The sequence below is a fragment of the Hylobates moloch genome, unplaced genomic scaffold (assembly GCF_009828535.3).
Source record: "Hylobates moloch isolate HMO894 unplaced genomic scaffold, HMol_V3 SCAFFOLD_2, whole genome shotgun sequence".
NCBI classification, from domain to species: domain Eukaryota; kingdom Metazoa; phylum Chordata; class Mammalia; order Primates; family Hylobatidae; genus Hylobates; species Hylobates moloch.
This window is the reverse complement of record NW_026652277.1, coordinates 90,584,441-90,606,748: the sequence shown is the minus strand read 5'-3', so window position 1 is coordinate 90,606,748 and position 22,308 is coordinate 90,584,441. Positions and strand designations below refer to the sequence as shown.

The 22,308-nt window shown below is 45.3% G+C and overlaps 1 long non-coding RNA gene across 1 annotated transcript; it reads left to right on the top strand.

Annotated features, from left to right (window-relative positions):
• The first annotated feature begins 5 nt into the window (after window positions 1–5).
• LOC131382711 (uncharacterized) lies at window positions 6–21,146 on the top strand. The gene is made up of 3 exons (XR_009212302.1): window positions 6–196; window positions 15,264–15,386; window positions 20,485–21,146. It is a non-coding gene; the product is annotated as an uncharacterized LOC131382711 (long non-coding RNA).
• Window positions 21,147–22,308: the final 1,162 nt, after the last annotated feature.

Below are 22,308 nucleotides of genomic sequence, written 5' to 3'. Positions count from 1 at the left end.
GCGGCTGCGGCGGGGGAAGCAACCCAGAGCCCTCCTCCCGCCTGCTCTGTGTAGGAGACAGACTGCGGAGCCCACTGCCGGCGCGCCGAGAACCCAGCAGCTCTTGAGTCCGGGAAGCAAGGGTGGGCGGAGGGCGAGCCAGTGGCAATGACCCAGACCCGGACGACCCCCATTGCCGAGCCAGCGGAGCTGCTTGGTGAGTGGCCTCCAGGCGGCATCTCTTGCTCTCAGACCAGAGCGGGTTTTGGGGCCCCAGGCTGTGGGGCTGCCTATTCCCATGCCTTCAGTTCACCTCGAGATGAGGTGAAAAACCCTAGAGACCCTCGGGAGTCGGTCCACCAAGGGAGGTTCAGACTCCCCAGGAATGCTGCCTGGGGAGGGGTGTCGCGGGGGGTGGTGACCCAGGCCCACCCTCTGCAGGTCACTTAAAATGCTCCACATCCCCAGTGAACAGCCTGTCACGCATCACACCGTGGTGTATTTGAGATCCCATCTGCCACTTGGGCTGGAGGGAAATGAGTGTTCTTGGGTTTCTTGTCATTGCTTCCTGCGGATTCCATTTTACTCCTGTTGGTTTATGGCCTCAAACATGAATTTGAAGAATTTTGCCCTCCCTGGCAGTATTGGGAAGAAGATTCTTTTGTTCAAGTCCGTTTGGACAATTAGTTGGGAGTATTTACAAAAGGTCGGGCCGGGCACGGTGGCTCACACCTGTAATCCCAACACTTTGGGAGGCCAAAGCACAAGGATCGCTTGAGCCCAGGAGTTCGAAACCAGCTTGGGAAACAGAGGGAGACCTTGTCTCTACAAAAAATTTAAAAATTAGCTGGGCATGGTGGTGCACGCCTGTAGCCCCAGCTATATGGGAAGCTGAGGTGGGAGGATTGCTTGAACCTGAGAGTTTGAGAGGCTGCTGTGAGCTGACATCGCACCACTGCATTCCAGCCTGGGCAACAAAGCAAGACCCTGTCTGAGGTCGACTCTCCCCCGGAAGGTATGGGACTTTGCAATCTTATCTAGGTTGCGTCTTTTTCACTGAAATCACGAAATCACTAAGGTAAGTAGGGAAGGGTCAAGATAGGTAATGAGTGAGGGGACACAGACACCAATAAAAGTTCTAACTTTGAGGACTCCTCCAGTATTCTTTTCATCCTAAAGCTTCTGGCCTATCAGCTAGTTCAGACACAGCCTAGGAGTCTCAAGCCAGTACAGGAACAAGAAGGCAGGTTGCCCTCTTGGGGCAAAGCTGTGGCCCCACCCTTGATGAAGAAGGCCTGTAGGAACCCAGGACCTGTGAGCAGGTAGAGTCCTGAAGGTTTAAGATTCTGTGGAGCGGTTATGTGCAGTGCCAGTGCGCAACCAGCAACTGATGGACAGGAATAGGTAGAGCTGCTCTGAGTGCATTCCTTTGGCAAGCCTGGGCCTGAGGCACACAGGAAGGAATTAATCACGTGGTATCATAGGCCAGGTGTGGAAGCAAATGAGCCAGAGTGGAACCAGGACCAGCCAGGTCCAAGGCAGGGAGAAGAGTTCCTCTAGCTGACATTGACAGGAAAGCAGAGTCAAAAACCTGGAATGATTTGCTTCAAAGACTGGATGCTGCCTAATGACCTTGAAGGCCAGTGATACCTGGACTCTTGAGTGAGCAAGGCAGATTTTGGAATGAGCACACAACTTCAAGTAAGCCCAGACATGATTACCTGTAGTTTCTGCTGCTTTTAGAGGCAGAATCATCTGAGAACTGATTGAGGAGTGCCTGTATATCCCAGAGACTAGTGCACTCTAGGATATAAGGAGTCATTCAGCCCTTACTCTTGGTTGGATGCAGGGTGTAGTTTTAATAAAATGTCACAGAACAAATTTCTAAGACCTTTAGGTTGAGTGAATGTTAGAGTTTGTCTAGTAGTATATTTCTCATCAGTATCTAGCTGTTCTGCATACGCCTTTGAGATAAGGAAATAAGTAAGATAAATTCTCCCCAGAAACCCCAAAACAATTATGATGTTGAGAGAAGAATGAAGTAGGAACTCTGTCTGTACTGAAGAAGGAATTGGGTGGACAGAAAAGAGGTCACTGCCTGAGGTCAGGAGTTCAAGACCAGCCTGGCCAACATGGTAAAACCCCATCTCTACAAAAATACAAAAATTAGCCTGGCATGATGGTGGGTGCCTGTAATCCCAGCTACTCGAGAGGCTGAGGCAGGAGAATTGCTAGAACCTGGGAGGTGGAGGTTGCAGTGAGCCAAGATCGTGCCATTGCACGCTGGCCTGGGCAACTGAGCGAGACTCTAACTCAAAAAAAAAAAAAAAAAAAAAGAGGTAACTGGTGACTGGGCACTGTGAGCTGGATTGGAGGAAGGTGGGAATGGAGACTAAGGACGCTTGCTGAGAGGAGTTTGAGTAAGCCTTTTTCAGGTTCTCATGTCTTTAGCATTTAAATCCTGGACTTAATAAGTAGACTGACAGTTGTGGCATCAACACAACTAAAAGGCAGGGTTACCCTCTTAGAGTACACTTGGAAAATCAGTCTGAAATGAAAGAAACTTTGTTGGTGAAGTGGAAGTGGAAGTTTTGGTTGGGTGCAGTGGCTCATACCTGTAATCCTAACATTTTGGGAGGCAAAGGTGGGAGGATTGCTTGAGACCAGGTGTTTGAGACCAGCCTGGGCAACATGGTGAGACCCCTTTTCTTTTTCTTTTTTTGGGAGGAGACAAGGTCTGGCTTTGTTACCCAGGCTAAAGTGCAGTGCAGTGGCACTCTAACACTCACCCAACCTAAGGGTCTTAGTATCCATACAAAAAGCATTGACAAAAAGCATGCCATATGTTAAGATCAAGGTTTATCTTTGGGTGTTGAGTGCAACACTTGTTATAAGAAGCAAAATAAACTTAGAAGCAAAGGAGTGGATGAGGATCTGTCTTGGGGGAAATTCCAAAGATTAGTTGTGATCAGAGTATAGTAGCTTTTGGCCTGACTTACATAACAAATTCTGCAAAATGTTAAAACCTTTAACGAAAACAAGTGAGATGCTGGACTCTAGTGTCACTCTTAATAATGAAATAACCAACATTTGTTGAGCTTTTACTACATACCACAGGTGTTCTTCTAAGCTTTTTACTTTCATTAGCTCAATAGTCCTTTCCTTATCATATAATAGGCACTACTGCATGGATATATGTTGTCATTTACTGAGGGAGCAGTTATCAAGAGCCCAGACAATAAGCTGAGAAATCTGAGTTGACTTTAAAGTCCTCCTGTGTTTCAACAAGGGTGCCAAGACCATTCAATGGAGGAGGGACAGTCTTTTCAAAAAATGGTACTTGGAAAGCTGGATATCCACATACAAAAGAATGTTGTTGGACTTCTTACCTTATACCAGATACAGAACTTAAAGTGGATCAAAGACCTAAATGTAAAACTGTTAGAAGAAAACACAGGGCAAAAGCTTCGTGATGCTAGATTTGGCAGTGATTTCTCAGATATGACTCCAAAAGCATAGGCAACAACAACAAAAAAGATGAATTAGATTTCATCAAAATTATAAACTTTTGTGCATCAAATAACGTGAAGAAGAATGAAAAGACAACCCACAGAATGAGAAAAAATATTTGCAAATCATATATCTGATAAGAGATTAATATATAGGATAACAAACAACCCAATTGAAACATAAACAAAGTAGCCAAGTGCATTGGCACACACTTAATACTCCCTACTATTCAGGAGGCTGAGGCAGGAGGATTGCTGAGACCAGCCTGGGCAACATAGCAAGGCCCTATCTCAAACAATAAATTATAAGCAAAGGGCTTAAGTAGACATTCTCCAAAGATGATATACAAATGGCCAATAAGAACATGAAAAGAGGTTCAACATCACTGGTCATTAGGGAAATGCAGATCAAAATCACGATGAGATACCAGTTCATACCCATTAGAATGGCTGTTACCAAAAAAATGGGGCCAAGCACGGTGGCTCACGCCTGTAATCCCAGCACTCTAGGAGGCCAAGGCAGGTGGATCACCTAAGGTCAGGAGTTCAAGACCAGCCTGGGCAACATGGCAAAACCCCGTCTCTACTAAAAAATGCAAAAATTAACTGGTTGTGGTGGCAGGCGCCTGTAGTCCCAGCTACTTGGGAGGCTGAGGCACAAGAATTGCTTGAACCCTGGGAGACAGAGGTTGCAGTGAGCTGAGATCACACCACTGCACTCCAGACTGGGTGACAGAGGAAGACTCCATCTCAAAAATAAATAAATAAATAAATAAAAAATGGAAAAGACAAAATTGTTGGCAAAGATATTGAGAAATTTGAACCCTTGTTATTACTGGTAGGAATATAAAATGGTGCAGCCACTGTGGAAAACAGTTTGATGTGTCCTCAGAAAGTTAGAGAATTACCTTATGACCCAGCAATTCCATTTTTAGGTATATATTCAAAAGAATTGAAAGCAGAGACTGAAATAAGTACACATTCTTGGATGCCAGTATTTATAATAGCATTATTCACAGTGGCCAAAATGTGGAACCAACCCAAGAATCCATGAGCAGATGAATGGATAAACAAAATGTGATTTAGACATACAACGGAATATTATTCAGCCTCTTTTTTTTTTTCTTTGAGACGAAGTTTCGTTCTTGTTGCCCAGGCTGGAGTGCAATGGCACGATCTCAGCTCACCGCAACCTCTGCCTCCTGGGTTCAAGCAATTCTTCTGCCTCAACCTCCCGAGCAGCTGGGATTACAGGCACACGCCACCATGCCCAGCTAATTTTGTATTTTTAGTAGAGACGGGGTTTCTCCATGTTGGTCAGGCTGGTCTCAAACTCCCAACCTCACGTGATCTGCCCCGCCTCAGCCTCCCAAAGTGCTGGGATTACAGGCATGAGTCACTGTGCCCAGCCTGAATCTTTTTATGTTGTTTGTGGATTTTGTTTCATTCTTAGGAATGCCCTCCTTATTCCATGACTATAAAATATTTGCTAATGGTTTCCTCTGGTATGGTTTGAGTTTTCTTTTTTACATTTAAATGTTTGATGTTCCTGAAGTGTGATTCGATTTAGGTTGTTAGGTATAGTTCAAGTGAATTTTTATTATTTTACATATATATTTAAGTCTAATTTTACTGGTTGTTGTTGTTGTTGTTGTTGTTGTTGTTGGACACAGAGCCTCACTCTGCCACCCAGGCTGGAGTGCAGTGGTGTGGTCATAGCTCACTGCAGCCTCAAATTCCTGGGCTCCAGTTATCTTCCCAGCTCAGCCTTCTGAGTAGCTGGGACTACAGGCATGGACCACTATGCCTGGCTAATTTTTTAATTGTTTTTATTTTTGTGGAGACAAGGTCTCACCGTCTTGCCCAGGCTGATCTCAAGCTCCTTGGCTCAAGCGATCCTCCCTCCTTGGCCTCCCAAAGTGCTGGGATTACAGGTGTGACCTATTGCACCTGGCCTCAAATTGATTTTTAATAGGTTAACCTGTTTATTCCAATGATAATTCAATCCTTGATCGAGTAATCTGCCTTTTCCACAGTAATCTGAATTGTCCCCTTTATTAAATATTAAATTTCTATGTATATAAGTGGGTGTATTTTTGGTTTTCTGTTCTATTTCATTGATTGGTCTTTTCTTGCATTAATAAAACTGCAGCCTTTTATTTATTGAAGTATTGTACTATTTAGTACATGGATAGGACTAAGCCTTTTTCATGCCTGTTTTTTGTAGAGCTTGTAGTTTAGGAATCATTTTAAAATTTTTACATGGTTTAACCCGGGAGGTAGAGGTTGCAGTGAGCTGTGATTTTGCCACTGTACTCCAACCTGAGCAACAGAGCGAGACTCCATTCCAAAAAAATAAGAAAAAGAAAAACAGAAAAATAATAATTACATCTGCAAAGACCTTATTTCCAGGTAAGTCCACATTCACAAGTATTAGGAATTAGAACTTGGACATATCTTTTTGAGGTATTCAATTTAACCCATTACACCCAGTTGACAATATATATCAACACCCTCTTCACTTAGTGTCCTGAAGGAAATGATCCTATAGTGGAAAAGTTTTTGTTTCTATTTTTTCTTTTTTTTTTCTTTTTTTTTTTCTGAAATCGAGTTTTGTTCTTGTCGCCCAGGCTGGAGTGCAGTGGCGCAATCTTAGCTCACTGCAACCTCCACCTCCCAGGTTCAAGTGATTCTCCTGCCTCAGCCTCCCGAGTAGCTGGGACTACAGGCGCATGCCACCACGCCTGGCTAATTTTTTGTATTTTTAGTAGAGATGGGGTTTCACCATCTTGGCCAGGCTGATCTCAATCTCCTGACCTCATGATCCGCCCACATTGGCCTCTCAAAGTGCTGGGATTACAAGCGTGAGCCACCGCACCCAGCCTGTTGCTCTTTTTCTTTGTACATTCTGTCAATATTTTAATCGTTAATTAGTAAATGATGGCAGTGTTTTTCAGACTGCAAGTTGTCACCCATTAGAGAATGGTGAAATTAGCTTAGTCGGTCACAATCAATACGCTTTATAATAGAAAAGAGAATGGAGCAAAGTCTATTAATTTCTTTTTGAAATATATAGACATGATGTAAAATCTGTTTTTGTTTTTGTTTTTTTGGGTGGGTGGGCAGAATCTCACTCTGACGCCCAGGCTGGAGTGCAGTGGCATGATCTTGGCTCACTGCAACCACCTCCGCCCCCTGGGTCCAAGCGATTTTCTGCCTCAGCCTCCTGAGTAGCTGGGATTACAGGCGCCCACCACCACACCCGGCTAATTTTGTATTTTTAGTAGAGACAGGGTTTCACCATCTTGGCCAGGCTGGTCTTGAACTCCTGACCTCGTGATCCACCTGCCTTGGCCTCCCAACGTGCTGAGATTACAGGCATAATCCATCGTGCCTGGTGTAAAATGTATTTTTTATTATGAGTCTAAGTCAAAAAAGCATAAGAAACATGTATGATGCATTCTTACCTTTAAATAATGAATAGGCCGGGCGCAGTGGCTCACGCTTGTAATCCCAGCACTTTGGGAGTCTTAGGCGGGCGGATCACGAGGTCAGGAGATCGAGACCACGGTGAAACACCGTCTCTACTAAAAATACAAAAAAATTAGCCGGGCGTGGTGGCGAGCGCCTGTAGTCCCAGCTACTCGGAGAGGCTGAGGCAGGAGAATTGCTTGAACCCGGGAGGCGGAGCTTGCAGTGAGCTGAGATTGCGCCACTGCATTCCAGCCTGGGCCACAGAGCAAGATTCCGTCTCAAAAAAAAAAAAGAAATAATGAATAGCCATTAAGAAGACTGAGGTTGGGCTGGGCGCAGTGGCTCACACCTGTAATCTCAGCACTGTGGGAGGCCGAGGCGGGTGGATCACCTGAGGTCAGGAGTTCAAGACCAGCCTGGCCAAGATGGTGAAACCCCTTCTCTACTAAAAATACAAGAATTAGCCAGGCATAGTGGCACCTGCCTGTAATCCCACCTACTAGGGGGCGCTGAGGCAGGAAGATCGCTTGAACCTGGGAGGCAGATGTTGCAGTGAGTTGAGATCGTGCCACTGTACTCCAGCCTGGGCAACAGAGCGAGACTCCATCTCAAAAAAAAAAAGAAGACTGAGGTTGATCAGTATGTACTGACAGATGGGGATGTCCTTGGTACGTATAGATGTGGACTAAACAATCAACTCTTTATAGTGTAATCCCATTAAAAAAAAAAAAAAGGTTACAAATTGTACTTTTCTATAAGTGGTGTTGACTGTCAACACCAGACAACACTACTCATAGAAAAGCACAATTTGTCTCTAAAGGTCCACCAGAAAAAACTTTTGATCACACAAACCTAAGTTTATTAGAATTCCTACACCATCTTTTTTTTTTTTGATACGGAGTCTTGCTCTGTTGCCCAGGCTGGAGTGCAATGGAGTGATCTCTGCTCATTGCAACCTCTGCCTCCCGGGTTCAAGCAATTCTCCTGCCTCAGCCTCCCGAGTAGCTGGGACTACAGGCACCTGCCACCATGTTGGGGTTTCATATTGTCTAGGCTGGTCTCGAACTCCTGACCTTGTGATGCGCCCACCTCTGCCTCCCAAAGTGCTGGGATTACAGGCATGAGCCACCGCACCCGGCCCTCCTGCACCATCTTGACAGAACCTTAGTACAATCTCAGAAGGAAAAAGCCAGGTAGAAGGCCAAACGTGGTGGCTCACATCCATAATCCCAGCGCTTTGGGAGGCCAAGGTGGGCAGATCACTTCAGATCAGGAGTTCCAGACCAGCCTGGCCAACATGGTAAAACCCCATCTCTACTAAAAATACAAAAATTAGCCACGCTTGGTGGCGGGTGCCTGTAATCCCAGCTACTCAGGAGGCTAAGGCAGGAGAATCACTTGAACCCAGAAGGCAGAGGTTGCAGTGAGCCGAGATGACACCACTGCACTTCAGCCCGGGTGACAGAGCAAGACTCCACCTCAGGGTCGGGGATGGGGAGGGGGAAGCCAGGAAGAGATCTTTATATTTTAGGGCCTGGGCTGGATAATTTTCTTTTCTTTTTCTTTCTTTTTTTTTTTTTTGGAGACGGAGTCTCACTCTGTCACCCAGGCTGGAGTGCAATGGGGTGATCTTGGCTCACTGCAACCTCCACCTCCCAGGTTCAAGCAATTCTCCTGCCTCAGCCTCCCAAGTAGCTAGGATTATAGGCACGTGCCACCACACCTGGCTAATTTTTGTATTTTTAGTAGAGACGGGGTTTCACCATGTTGGCCAGGCTGGTCTCGAACTCCTGACTTCGTGATCCTCCCACTTCGGCCTCCCAAAGTGCTGGGATTACAGGCGTGAGCCACCGCGCCTGGCTTTTTTTGTTTGTTTGGTTTTTGTTCTTTTTTTTGAAATGGAGTCTCTGTTGCCCAGGCTGGAGTGCAGTGGCGTGATCTCGACTCACTGCAACCTTCGCCTCCTGGGTTCAAGCAATTCTGTCTCAGCCTCCCAAGTAGCTGGGATTACAGGCACTTGCCACAATGCCCAGCTAATTTTTGTATTTTCAGTAGAGGTAGGGTTTCACCATGTTGGCCAGGCTGGTCTCGAACTCCTGACCTGAAGTGATCCCCCCGCCTCAGCCTCCTAAAGTGCTGGAAGTATAGGCACGAGCCACAGCTCCCAGCCTAAAATTGACATTTTAAAATATTATTTTATTTATTCATTTTAAAATAATACTAATAAGCCAGGCATGGGCCGGGCACGGTGGCTCATGCCTGTAGTCCCATCACTTTGGGAGGCCAAGGTGGGTAGATCACGAGGTCAGGAGATCGAGACCATCCTGGCTAACACGGTGAAACCCTGTCTCTACTAAAAATACAAAAAATTAGCCAGGCGTGGTGGCGGGCACCTGTAGTCCCAGCAACTCGGGAGGCTCAGGCAGGAGAATGACGTGAACCTGGGAGGCGGAGCTTGCAGTGAGCTGAGATCACGCCACTGCAGTCCAGCCTGGGCAACAGGGCGATACTCTGTCTGAGAAAAAATAAAAAAATAAGCCAGGCACAATGGTTCACACCTATAATCCTAACACTTTGGTATGCAAAGGTGGGAGGATCACTTGAAGCCAAGAGTGGAGACCAGCCTGAGCAACCTAATGAAACTGCATCTCTATAAAAAATAAAAAGTTAACCAGGTGTGGTGGCACATGCCTGTAGTCCCAGCTACTTGGGAAGATTGCTTGAATTTGGGAGTTTGAGGCTACAGTGAAACATGATGGAGCCACTGCATACCAGCCTGGGCAACAGAGTGAGACCCTTTGTCTAAAAAAATAAAATGACAGTAATAGCTACTACATGTTATAACATTTTTATTAAATCAATTTTTATCCAATATTAACATAACATTACATTTTTAATGAAAAATAACTATTTACCAAAACAAAAAAGAATGGCATCATTCTACATTTTTGCAAATATGTATAGTGGGGCTCATTAGGCAATTGCCTGGACTCATCCCAGTCCACTTCTATTTATTAGCTGGTTAGCATTGCAGCAGTCATCCTCATTCTAATGTATCCATTGCTGAGACAAAGAAATCTATGAACTCTACCTAATGTTGGTGAGCAGTGTGCCTTATAGGGTTTGGCTCTGTGTCCCCACCCAAATCTCACCTTGAATTGTAATAATCCCCACATGTAAAGGGCAAGACCAGGTGGAAGTAATTGGATCATGGGGGCGGTTTCCCCCGTGCTGTTCTCGTGATGAGTGACTCTCACGACATCTGATGGTTTTATAAGCGTCTGGCATTTCCCCTACTGGCGCTCATTCATTCTCTTACCACCCTGTGAAAAGGTGCCTTCCACCATGATTGTAAGTTTCCTGAGGTCTCCCCAGCAATGTGGAACTGTGAGTCGATTAAACCTCTTTTCTTTATAAAGTACCCAGTCTCGTGTAGCAGTGTAACAGACTAATACAGTGCCTTCGATAATTTTATAACATTTATTATTGGGAAACAACTGGAGCAAAGAAGGCCTGTATTCCAACCCAGGTTCATGCACCCTAACCATGTGAGCGCCACCTGGACTGGCTGGAAATGGGAGCTTTGTACTGCCGAGGCCTTGTACTGGCTAGCCAGGATCTGAGGGAGCCAGTTAGTGGGTGCCCCTGGAGGAGGGGGTGCTTACAGAAGGAACTAACCTGGCAGCATGGGCCAATCTAGAGCAGTCTTGTCCTGTCCCCAGTCCACAAGGGATTCTCTCTAATTTCAGATCCCGGTCTGAGGCCGGGTGCGGTGGCTCATGCCTGTAATCGCAGCACTTTGGGAGGCCCAGGCGGGCAGATCACCTGAGGTTGGGGATTCGAGACCAGCCTGACCAACATGGAGAAACCCCGTCCCTACTAAAAATATAAAAAGCTGGGCATGGTGGCACATAACTATAATCCCAGCTACTCGGGAGGCTGAGGCAGGAAAATCACTTGAACCCGGGAGGCGAAGGTTGCGGTCAGCCAAGATCACGCCACTGCACTCCAGCCTGGGCAACAAGAGCGAAACTCTCTCAAAAACAAAACAACAAAAAAACAAAAACAGATCCCAGTCTGTTTGCAAGCAATGGCACCCAGCCTGGTTGCAACCCTGTGCAGGGTGACACGGCTCTATGGGAAGTGTGTCCATCCCGGAAAGGGACTCCTTTTGCATACTTGCCTCGCAGGTTGAGGCACATTCTGAAACCATCAGTGCTTTACTTGGTGGCTGGTCACCTGGAAAAGATATTTGGTAAGTGTCCTGGAGTCTTTACCGCTGTGCTACACTTTTGGCTCCCCTGGCTCACCCTAAACCACCCACCTGAAACCTAAGGCAGAATCTAGTGTCCTGCAGGCCAGCATCCCAGTGACGTCTTTCCCCTCTTCCCCTAATCCCCTCCCAGCCTTGCCCCATTTGGTCACACTTCAACCTTCCTTTCTACACAGGCTCAAGCAGAGTCTTCCTCCTGGTGTTCCAGCAGGAGTTCAAGGTCCTGCTCCATGTGGGACAGCCAGATTCTGAGGGCAATGTTGAGATCCTCATCTCCAGAAGGTGCTGGTGCCAGAAACATGACAAAAGGCTGATTCACAGGCCAGGCGCAGTGGCTCACGCCTGTATTCCCAGCACTTTGGGAGGCCAAGGCAGGTGGATCATGAGGTCAAGAGTTCAAGACCATCCTGGCCAATACGGTGAAACCCTGTCTCTACTAAAAATACAAAAAATTAGCCGGGCGTGGTGGCACGCACCTGTAGTCCCAGCTACTCGGGAGGCTGAGGCAGGAGAATTGCTTGAACCAGGAGGAGGAGGTTGCAGTGAGCCAAGATGGCACTACTGCACCCCAGCCTGGTGACAGAGCAAGACTCTGTCTCAAAAAAATAAATAAATAAATAAGGCTGATTCACATCTTGGCAGGGAGATCCTGAAAGAAACAGGCTGGGGGTAAGGAGCTTCATGTGCCCAGGCCCTGGGTGGTAGAAACCTAGGCCATCTGTGCTATGGGATCCATCCTCTTTCACTTTCACAACTTCCCTCCCACAGGACTGGGACTCCCTCTCACATCCTGGGAAGCTAGGATTCCTTGGTTTTCAGAGTAATCATGGAAGCCCCGGAATGAGGCACTGTGGGAGGCCACTGGGAAATCCAAAGAAGAAGAGGTTTGAAGATCTCCTATCCTAGACCCTTCCCTCCAATCTGCCCCTCCAAACCTCTCTTTTAAGAGATTGAGAAGGATTCCAGCTGGCTTCCACTTTCTGTGACAAAACGCCTGCCTCGGTGCACAGACTCCATTTCTCTGCAGTTTGTGCATCCCATAAAAAAGTAAAATAAAAAATAAAAACTCCAGCCCAGAAAGTCCTGTACTCAGTGCTTCTCACACTTAGAATGAACCCAGGAGCACTATAAACATGCAGCTCACCCTGCACAGCCTCCCTCCCTTCCAGCAGTCAAGCATACTGGCAAATGACTTTACCTTCCTGTTCTTCAGTCTCCTCGCCTGTAAAATGGGGCTAGTGACAGGAGCCTACTTACAGGTTTTTCCCTAAGGGTTAAAGGAATGAATGAATATGGTAAAGCACTTAACACATGGGAAGTGCTTAATAAATATTAGTTATCATGATTTTATTTATTTATTGGGTGTTCTGGATGATTCTGTTGCAGGTGGTCTGCTCTAGAGTGACTAGTAGGGTAGCCTCAGCCGTGTTTTCTGTAGGGTCACTTTCTCTGTATATCCTGTATGTGTTCCTGTACAGTGTGCCTACTCAGTTCCATGCTTTACTTCTAGGAATAGTGATGCTCAGCCTGGAAACCGTGAATTCGCTTAAAACAGAATACTCATTCCAGTGCTTTCCTCTCAGTCACAGTGATGAACAGACTGAATGAAGGCTGAAGTCACTGGAAATAGGTCGGGAGACTGCCCAGGAAGCTGTTAACAAAACTATGGGCCAGGCATCATGGCTGACACTGTAATCCCAGCATATTAGGACACCGACGCAGGAGGATCACTTGAGCCCAGGAGTTTGAGACCAGCTCTGGCAACATAGCAAGATCCCCGTCTTAGTAACAAAAAAAATTTTTTTAGCTGTGCCTGGTGGCAAACACCTGTAATCCTAGCACTTTGGGAGGCCGAGGCAGGTGGATTGCTTGAGTCCAGGAGTTCAAAACGAGCCTGGGCAATATAGTGAGACCTTGTCTCTATAAAAAAAAACTTAAAAATTAGCCAGGCATGTTGGCATGTACCTATCGTCCCAGCTACAGAGGTAGCAGTAGGTGGGACAGAGGCAGGAGGATCGCCTGGGCCTGGAAGGTTCAGGCTGCAGTGAGCTGTGATCACACCAGCCACTGTGCTATAGTCTGTATGATGGAGACCGTGTCTCAAAAAAAAAAAAAAAAAAAAAAAAAATCACTGAATTAGCATTTGGTATATGTCAGGTTTTATGGTTTTTATTGTTTGTGAAGTTAAATATCTTTTTATACCTTTGTCAAACATTTGTGTTTCTTTTGTAGATGCTTTCTCTCTCTCTCGGGTATTTTTTTTTTTTTTTTTAATGTAGTCTTGCTCTGTCACCCAGGCTGGAGTGCGGTGGTGCGATCTCAGCTCCCTGTGACCTCCACCTCCTGGGTTCAAGCGATTCTCCTGCCTCAGCCTCCTGAGTAGCTAGGATTACAGGCACAAGCCACCACGCCCGGCTAAATTTTTTTTTTTTTTTTTTTTTGTATTTTTAGTAGAAACGGGGTTTCACCGCCACATTGGCCAGGCTGGTCTCAAACTCCTGACCTCAAGTGATCCCCCCACCTCGGCCTCCCAAAATGCTGGGATTACAGGCGTGAGCCATGGCACCTGGCCAGAATGCCTTCTCATGTCCTTTGCCTGTATTTCTATTGATGTGTTTCTTTTTCTTACTAGTCTACAACAACTTTTTATTTTTTTATTTTTAGAGACAGGGTCTCGCTATGTTGCCCAGGCTGGTCTTGAACTCCTGGCCTCAAACAATTCTCCTGCCTTGGCCTCCCAGAATGCTGGGATTACAGGCATGAGCCACTGTAGGCTAGCCCTAGCTCTTTATTTTTAATTTCAGTTTTCATTTGGTATTACTTTTATTTATAGTACTTTTTCAGTATCACAAATGTTGATGTTTTTATGGGACTAAATCCATTCAACTTTTTCATTATGAATTTTTGCATTATGATTTTTTATTATAGTATATTGTAATTTTTTTGTTTTATTATTGTTGTTAATTTCTTACTGTGCCTAACATAAATTAAACTTTATCATAGGTATGTATGCATAGGAAAAATCACAGTACATATGGAGTTCAGTTATATTCATGGTTTCAGGCATCCACTGGAGGTCTTGGACCGTATCCCCCAAGGATAAGGGGGCACTATTGTACATGAATTTTACAGATGAGGACAGTGTGAGAACATCAAATAACATTTTTCCTGCCTCTGTCACTTTTCATGTGAATACATTCTCTCACACTTGGCTACAAACTCCTTTTTGGCATGGATGATAAATCTATATTCTTTTACTACTGAGACCCTAGGTACACAGTTAAACACTAGATGATTGACTGTTACAGTGATTGCATATTTATCAACCAGTTAGCCTTAATTAATGCAATGTGGTATTAATGAATAAAAACCAGGTCAATCTGGCACGGTGGCTCATGCCTATAATCCCAGCACTTTGGGAGGCCAAGGTTCTCAGATCACTTGCAGTCAGGAGTTCTAGACCAGCCTGGCCAACATGGCGAAACCCTGTCTCTACTAAAAATACAATCTACTATGCCAGGCATAGTGGCACACACCTGTAATCCAGCTATATGGGAGGCTGAGGCAGGAGAACTGCTTGAACCTGGGAGGTGGAGGCTGCAGTGAGCCGAGATCACGCTCAAGCCTAGGTGACAGAGCGAGACTCTGCCTCAAAAAATAAAAATGAAAACAAAACACCAAGTCAACTATGTGGCCATTTGACTATATATAAATCTCTGTATATGCTCTACAGCATCAAGAAAAGTCTGTGCTAAAATTGCGTATTAATAATTGGGAAAATTTATTGAAATTTTTTTCTCCATTTGCTTCAATTATAACATGGGACCATGGATTTTTTTTTTTTTTTTTTTTTTTTTTTTTAATAGATGTGGTATCACTGTCACCCAGGCTGGAGTGCAGTGGCAAACATGGCTCACTGCAGCCTTGACCTCTTGGTCTCGAGCAATCCTCCTGCCTCAGTCCCCCAAGTAACTTGGACTACAGGCACACACCACCACACCCAGCTAATGTTTGTTTATTTTTCATAGAGACAGAGTTTTGCTGTGTTGCCCAGGCTGATCTCCAACTCCTGAGCTTATGCAGTCCACTCACCTCGGCCTCCCAAAGTGCCAGGATTACAGGCGTGAGCCACCTTGCCCGGCCAAGATGAGGTATGATTACATCATTATTGTGAGGTACTGTTGGGCCCTCTTTCTATTTTGTTATTTTGTATGTGATCATCATTGTTGTTCATCATTCCTATTCTTGGTATAGTTCCTACTTTTTCTGCGTTCCTTTGGCCTATTCACAGTTTACTACATCCACCCTTCTCTACTTTTATAGTTAGAGAAATGTCATAGCCAGTCCTACACTTAATAGAAAAAATAATACCCAGATATTTACCCTCCTTCAAATTAAAATTAATAAAGATTAAACATATCCTTTTTTATTTTATTTATTTTTGAGGAGACAGTCTCACTGTCACCCAGGCTGGAGTACAGTAGCACGGTCACATCTCACTACAGCCTCTACCTACCCATGCTCAGGTGATCCTCTCATCTCAGCCTCCTAAGTAGCTGGAACCACAGGCATGCACCACCATGCTCGGCTAATGTTTGTATTTTATTTTTTGTAGAGATGGGGTTTTGCCATGTTGTCCAGGCTGGTTTCGAACTCCTGGGCTCAAGCGATCAGCCCACCTCAGCCTCCCAAAGTGCTGAGATTACTGGCATGACCTAACATGCCCAGCCAAACATATCCTTTTTGTGATTTATTTGTGAATTACAATGGTCTTTAATTTCTTTCTTTCTTTCTTTCTTTCTTTCTTTCTTTCTTTTTTTTTTTTTTTGTGAGACTTTTTCTTTTCACTCTTGTTGCCCAGGCTGGAGTGCAATGGCATGATCTCAGCTCACCGCAACCTCCGCCTCCCAGGTTCAAGTGATTCTCCTGCCTCAGCCTCCCGAGTAGCTGGGATTACAGGCATGCACCACCACACACAGCTAATGTTGTATGTTTAGTAGAGATGGGGTTTCTCCATATCGGTCAGGCTGGTCTCAAACTCCAGACCTCAGGTGACCTGCCCACCCTGGCCTCCCAAAATGCTGGGATTACAGGTGTGAGCCACCGTGCCCAACCTAATTTCTTTTTTAATAGCTTTTTAAATCTTGTCAGTCTGCATTTTCCCCAGAACTCCCTTCTGTGATCATACATCTTCTTCCTAAAGCACATCCTTTAAAAATTTTGGCTGGGCATGGTGGCTTATGCCTGTAATCCCGACACTTTGGGAGGCCAAGTAGGGCAGACCACTTGAGGTCAGGAGTTTGAGATCAGCCTGGCCAACATGGGGAAACCCTGTCTCTACTAAAAATACAAAAATTAGCCTGGCATGGTGGTGCCTGTCTGTAATCCCAGCACTTTGGGAGGCCAAGGCAGGCGGATCACCTGAGGTCAGGAGTTTGAGACCAGCCTAACATGGAGAAACCTTGTCTCTACTAAAAATAGAAAAATTAGCCAGGCGTGGTGGCACACGCCTGTAATCCCAGCTACTCAGGAGGCTGAGGCAGGAGAATCACTTTAACCTGGGAGGCAGAGGTTGCAGTGAGCCAAGCTCATGCCACTGCACTCCAGCCTGGGCAACAGAACGAGACTCTCTCAAAACAAAACAAAACTGGCCGGGCACGGTGGCTCACGCTTGTAATCCCAGCACTTTGGGAGGCCGAGGCGGGCGGATCACGAGGTCAGGAGATCGAGACCACGGTGAAACCCCGTCTCTACTAAAAATACAAAAAATTAGCCGGGCATGGTGGCGGGCGCCTGTAGTCCCAGCTACTCGGGAGGCTGAGGCAGGAGAATGGCGTGAACCCCGGGGGGCGGAACCTGCAGTGAGCCGAGATCGTGCCACTGCACTCCAGCCTGGGCGACAGCGAGACTCTGTCTCAAAACAAAACAAAACAAAACAAAACAAAACAAAACAAAACCGCCTGGGTGCGGTGGGTCACACCTGTAATCCCAGCATTTCCTGAAGGTCAGGAGTTCAAGACCAGCCTGGCCAACATGGTAAAACCCCATCTCTACTTAAAATATAAAAAATGAGGCAGGCGTGGTGGTAGGCACCTGTAATCCTAGCTACTTGGCAGGCTGAGGCAGGAGAATCGCTTGAACCCAGGAGGCAAAGATTCCAGTGAGCCAAGATCGCGCCATTGCACTCCAGCCTGGGCAGTAAGAGTGAAACTTCGTCTCAAAAAAAAAAAAAAAAAAGTTATAGATTTACAGAAGAATTGTGAGGATAGTACAGAGTGCCCATTTACCCCGCACTCAGTTTTTCCTATTATTAACATCTTATATTAAAGCCCATACTTTATTCTGATTTCCTTAGTTTTTACCTAAGGTCCTTTTTCTGTCCCAGGAGCCCAAACAGTGTACCACATTACATTTAGTCATCATGTCTCCTTAGGCTCCTCTTGGCTGTAACAGATTCTCAGACTTTTTTTGTTTTTGATGATCTTGACAGTTTTGAGGCATACTGGTCAAGTATATTTTAAGATGCCACTCTAGGCCGGGTGCGGTGGCTCACGCCTGTAATCCCTGCACTTTGGGAGGCCAAGGTGGGTGGATCACTTAAGGCTGGGAGTTCGAGACCAGCCTGGCCAACATGGTGAAACCCCATCTCCACTAAAAATACAAAAATTAGCTGGGCGTGGTGGCATGCGCCTGTAGTCCCAGGTACTCAGGAGGCTGAGGCATGAGAATTGCTCGTACTCGGAAGGTGGAGCCAAGATTACACCACTGCACTCCAGCCTGAGTGACAGGGTGAGACTCTGTCTAAAAAAAAAAAAAAAAAAAAAAAAAGATCCCACTCTAGTGGAGTTTGTCTTAAGTCTCATGATTAGACTGGGATTAGTGGTTTTGAGGAGGAAGACCATAAAGGTAAGCACCATTTTCATCACAGTATACCTGAAACTGCCATTGCAAAATTATAACTGAGACAGAAAGAGCTGATCTAACCAACTCCATCTTGCTTCTAACCTCCAAACGGTCCTTTTTCATTCCTGGGCTTAGGCTCAACTAACTTTAGGAGGAACTTAGTTTATAGGTTGAAACAAAGATGATAACAGCCCTTTCCCAAAACAAACCTCCTTCTTGCCTAGGGACTAGACTCCCTTTGTAGGACTAACAAAGGAGCCACAAGGTTAGAAATTATAGTTTAGGAGTCATGCAGCTGGAGGCTACAAGATTCTGACCCTCCCTAAACTGCTCTTAAGATCAGTGCTTGAGATGCTTCACAGACCCTGCACTTGATGGATCAGCTGGCACCACCACCCAGATTGATAAACTGGCTCATCTGATCTTCTGGCCCCCACCCAGGAACTGACTCAGTGCAAGAGGCTTTAATTCCCTATGATTTCATCTCTGACCTAACCAATCAACACTCGACACACTGTCCTTCCCCCACCCACCATATTATCCTTAAAAACTCTGATCCCCGAATGCCCCGGGAGCCAGATTTGAGTAATAATAAAACTCTGGTCTCCGGCTCTATGTGAATTACTCTTTCTCTATTACAATTCGCCTGTCTTTATAAATTGGCTCTGTCTAGGAAATGGGCAAGGTGAACCCACTGGGCAGTTACATACCGGAGGTACATGCTATTAACATGACTTCACTTTTTATGTTGACCTTGATCATCAGGCTGAAGTAGTCTGTCAGTCCTCTCCATTGTAAAGTTACTCATCCCTTCCTTTTCCTTATTGTAATCTTTTGAAGGAAGTCGTTACGTGTAGCTCACATTTAATGAAGGAACCGGGAGTTATGCTCCACCTGCATGAGGACAGAGTACCTACATAAATTATTTGAAATTCTGCATGGGAGATTTGTCAATTCTACCTCATTTATTTAATTATTCATTTTTAACTGTATGGACTCAGGTGTTACTAGTTTTTTTTAAAAAAGCTTTTGGTTTCTCCTATTTTGTTTCTTATTCCATTGGCTTTTGCTTTAATCTTTTATTTCTTTAGGCGTTTTGTTATATAGAGACAGGGTCTCACAGTGTTGCCCAGGCTACTCTCAAGTGATCCACGCAAGTCTCAACTCCCGACCTCAAGTGACCCTCCTTCCCAGCCCTCCCAAAGTGCTGTGATTACAGGTCTAAGCGCCCGGCCCTTAGTTTTTGTTTCTTTAGGATCATTCTGTTTTCTTTAATTTTTGGAGTTGAATCTTTACCTCACTGGTTTTCATTCTTTTTTTTTTTTTTTTTTTTTTTGGAGACAGAGTCTCTCTCTGTCGCCCAGGCTGGAGTGCAGTGGCGCGATCTTGGCTTACTGCAACCTCCGCCCCACCAGGTTCAAATTTTTGTATTTTTAGTAGGGAAAAGGTTTCACTGTGTTGGCCAGGCTGGTCTTGAACTCCTGACCTCAGGTGATCCTCCTGCCTCCGCCTCCCACAGTGCTGGGATTACAGGCGTGACCATCGTGCCCGGCCCCATTCTTTCCTCTTTGATAACTGCAGTACTTTCCCACTCCACCCTTCATCCTGTCCAGCACATTGAAATCACCTTTGCAAAGATTATGACAATGAGAGAAGTCTAGCATGGCTGACCCCATCTTGCTTCTAGCCTCAGGGGCTGGCTGTCCTCACTCATTCCTGGGCATAGGCCAAACTAACCTTGGGAGGAATTTAATTTCTAGTTTAACTTTAAGGAAAGGATGATAATAGTTCCTCTCTAAAACGGATCCCCTCCTTGTTCAGGAACTGAAACAGCCTTTGTAAGACTAATGAAAACCCACAATATTAGGATTACGAGAGGGCCTGACTTTTGCCAAAATGTAGGCGTAGTTTTTGTCATCCCTTACTGCTCAGAAGGTATGTGGTCATAGATTACAAGATTTGTGACTTCCTCAGTTTCTCTTATAGATAAGATCACTATTGTAAAACCTAAGATTCATCTTTTGAATTGTTTTTCAAACTTTTGCATTCTGGCAACTGACATACCCTACCGGGGCCCATGACTCCTGACTCAGCCAGTCCTGTGGTCCCCACCCAGAGGTGGTCTTAGTGCGTAAGCACCATTTTCCACACCCCTGAGGTTTCATCTTCAACCATTCCCTAGCCCCCTGCCCACCGAATTATTTATAAAAACTGGCCTCTGAGCTCTCAGAGAGGCAGATTTTAGTAATCTTAAACTCCTGTCTCTCTGCTTGGCTGGCCTTGCATTAATTAAACTATTTTGTTACTACCACGACACTGTCTCAGTGAATTGGTTTCCCTGTGCAGCAGAAAAGAAGAACCTGTTGGATGATTACAACATTGCTGGATTGATAGCAGCCTCGTCTGCCAGGCTCAAACTCCAGGTATGCTCTTAAAGCTGCCCTTTCTCTTGGGATATCAGGCTTATCCACCCTTCCTGACCTTCTTTGAATCTTGAAAAGATTAAAGGATTGCCTGTGAAGTTTTGTGTCTGTTACTTTGCTTTTTTTTTTTAGATGGAGTTTCGCTCTTGTCACCCAGGCTGGAATGCAGTGGCGCAATCTCTGCTTACTGCAACCTCTGCCTCCTGGGTTCAAGCAATTCTCCTGCCTCAGCCTCCCAAGTAGCTAGGATTACAGGCGCATGCCACCACACTTGGCCAATTTTTGTGTTTTTAGTAGAGATGGGGTTTTACCATGTTGGCCAGGCTAGTCTCGAACTGCTGACCTCAGGTGATCCGCCCGCCTCAGCCTCCCAAAGTGTTGGGATTACAAGTGTGAGCCACCCGGCGTGTCCGTTACTTTGCATTATAAATATCCCACTCTTTAAATTTCCATAGAGTTTGTTTTGCCATAGAAAGACAATGTTACTTTTTATTCATCATCTTTTAAGTCTTGGCAAAAATCCCACCAGTCCTCCCAGAGACCACACATTGACTCTGCTGATTTGGCCTCTCTGCCTTATTCATGCTTATCATGACTCTTCTTTTTTTTTTTTTTTTTTTTTTAAGATGGAATCTAGCTCTGTCGCCCAGGCTGGAGTGCAGTAGCACGATCTCAGCTCACTGCAACCTCTGCTTCCCGGGTTCAAGCAATTCTCCTGCCTCAGCCTCCCAAGTAGCTGAGATTACAGGCACCTGCCACCATGCTCAGCTAATTTTTGTATTTTTTAGTAGAGACAGGGTTTCGCCATGTTGGCCAGGCTGGTCTCAAACTCCTGACGTCAGATGATCTGCCTGCCTCGGCCTCCCAAACTGCTGGGATTACAGGCGTGAGTCACTGCACCCAGCCCATTTTCTATTTTTAGAAGAATCAGGCTTTCCAGATTTTGATCAGTTCCTAGTTCCAAGAACTGATCAAAGTTAGACACCAGATGGAGCTCAATCTTATCTTAACTCCATCCCCAGCTTGTTCTTTAAAAGACAAACTGGAAAGGCCTTTTTTCTCCTTTATGCTAGTTTCCAAAGCACATTTCCTATAAGTAATCACATTTAGAAAGGGAAAGGGCAAAGGGGAAAACTATTAAGCTTATCTATCCACATGGTTCAGCAAAACCGTCCACTCAGCAAGGCAAGACTTAGAACCCATCTGTGTAGCCAGTGAGAACTCTACACCCATTCGCAGCCTTATCCTGCTGCCAAACCATACCACAGTGTGTCAGGGAATAACAGCTACTTTTCCTTGCTTGGTCCTAAATGGATTCACTCATTTGTGTGGGGTTTTTTTTAGTCAGTAAAGGAAAAATTCAGAACTCCAAAAAAGTCTCTATGTAGTTTACATAAGATGATATTGGTGATAATTAGATACTAATCACATTAATTTCTCAGACTCACTGCTCTTGAGGACTTCTTTTCTTGAAGTATATGAAAATTCAGAACTATGAAGGAAAAGAGGGATCTAATGATAAAGAGACCTGATTCCCTCATTGATACCTGAGATAATGGATGGCGTCACTAACAAATCAACTTTTCATTGATCAACTAAGCACTGAGAGCCACACCTCTTCTATTCTCTAAAAATAATTACAAAGATGAGCATGCAGAATGTGTTATGACAAAGAGCAATATATAATTTTAAACAACCAGATGGGGCAGGGCATGGTGGCTCACATCTACAATCCCAGCACTTTGGG